The sequence below is a fragment of the Tupaia chinensis genome, unplaced genomic scaffold, assembly GCF_000334495.1.
Source record: "Tupaia chinensis unplaced genomic scaffold, TupChi_1.0 Scaffold144326_1, whole genome shotgun sequence".
NCBI lineage: Eukaryota > Metazoa > Chordata > Mammalia > Scandentia > Tupaiidae > Tupaia > Tupaia belangeri.
In genome coordinates, this window is record NW_006204184.1 from 464382 (window position 1) to 466538 (window position 2157).

Sequence of the window (2157 nt, forward strand, 5' to 3'; positions counted from 1 at the left end):
GAAAACTTGCGGTGGCCTCTGGTACTCTGGCTAGGTCCAGGCTCCTCAGTACAGCCCCGGTGCCCCCTTCCCTGCACTTGGTGTCTGGTGCACCCCTGGGCCCTGGCACCAGGGCTCTGTTTTCTGGGAAGGTCTAGATGCACCTGTGGTAGGCAGTTAGTTAGCCATGAGCGGGCAGCCCTAAGAGAAAAGCGAAAGGCTCACCTAGCCCCGGGTGCCAGGAGGGCGAGGTAATTTGCCATCTTCCTTCCTTAAGGCTTGAGGGAAGCACACAGGGATAATTCGTTGATTTGTCTTTTATCAAAAGGACCCAAGCAAGCATTGCAGTCATTAAAGCGATAGACTAATTGGGCGATCTAATTGGGGCAACCTGACTCACACTGGGCGTACGTAATTAGGTGACCAAATTCCTCACTTTGCCTGTGAGGAAGGTGCGCAGGTATAGGAGAGAACGTGTGGATTCAAATTTAAAGGAAGGAGGGAACCAGCAGTTAGCGTAATGGCTATGTCGCTGGACTCCCACGTAGTCGACCGCGGTTTGTGTCCCGGACCCGGTGGCTTAAATCTCACGCCGGGCGTGTGTGCGTGCGTGCCCAAGATCCCGAGAGGAGAATGGAGAAGGGATTGCGGCGTGACCATCCCCCCTGGGGGGTGATTTCTCACTTTCTGTCTCTCTGTCTCTCTCTGTCTGGCGAGCGCACGCGCCCTACAGTGAAAATCTCTCCAAAAAAAAAAAATTTAAAGGAAGGACATAGGCAGCGTAAGGGGCCGCCCACTAATGAATATTCATGACCTCTAGTAATAAAAGTAACAACGAATCAGTACCCAGCGCCGCCAGCCCAAGATCCTTTTGGGTGTACTTCCTTTCTTTCCTTTCCTTTCTTTCCTATTAAACCTTCTTTTCTATCTACTTCATTCGTGGTTGCAGTTTCATTTTGCGCCTAGGGACAGATCTCTAATTTTAGTGATCTGGACCCAAAGAACCAAGGGCTTCACAACAGCTCAACACTTTTCCACCCTTCTCCGCCCTGTCCTTGGTGCTGCCGCCTCGGCTGGGCCCCTGCAGCCCTGGGCTGCCTGTCTGGAGGCAGCCAGCGTTTCTGCTACCGGCCCCTGGCACCTGGCCAATATCAAGGACTTTGGGCTTCTGAGAATGGCCGACAGCGCCAGGCTGGCTTTGTGTGAGGGGTGGCCACTAGATGACCACCCCTAGGGGCTTGGGCCCGCTCCTTTCTCAGGGTCACCCTTTCCCCACCTGTCCCTCTGTCCGCAGCCCCCACCACACACCAAGGCAGGGAGGCAGGCTTGCATTCTCATGGAGGTTTTTACTGAGGGGACTGAGGAGGCGCCACTGCCCGAGGGCTGAGGGCCTGGGAAAGGCACACGCGGCAGCGGGGTCTCCCTCTCAGTGAGGGCTGGCTCTGCAGACAGCCTCCTGGCTGACCCCTCTTTGGCACTGAGCTGGGAACGTGGTGCCCTCACTCCCGGCTGGCAGGCAGAGGCCTGGGACCGTGGTGGCGGCTGGCAGGGGAGGCTGGCTGGCGGGCTGGGCCAGGCCGGCTGGGGCTGGTTTTGGCACAGTGGGAGTTGGCCTCTCAGGACTCAGAGGCTGGCCGGGCAGCTAGTGGGGGGACAGCAGCTGGCCACCTCCCTGGCTGGCAGGGCAGTCCCTATGCACAGGGAGGGCAATAAATTAGGGCATCCAGAGAGAGCAGGATGCCGTGAGAGGCCAGAGCTGCAATCTGAGCAGCGGCAAGGGAAACACTGTGCCACCCTCGTCCTGAGGGTTGTCAGGACCTCTGCAGGTCCCCCAGCCACTCCTGTGGCAGGATGGGAGCTTCGGCTGGCTGCCCTAGGCAATAGTGACAGAGGCCTGGGCCTGGGCGGCCCTGGGGCCTGTTCACTTCCAGCTGCTCCACCACACTGGTGTGGGATCAGGACTGGGGCTGCCCCAGCCCCATGGAGGAAAGCCAGGGACTCGCTGCCCTGGACAGGGCACGATCAGGTGGAGCAGCCTAGACTGGGGCGGGAGTGCCCCACCCCAGGGCTCCTTGGCTGAGGGCAGGTGTGGGGCGGGCAGGCAGGCCGGGGCTGGGGAAGGTGTGCAGGGCAGGCCAGGGCTGGTTCCTTCAGGTGATCCGAGAGTGGGGGCGGGTG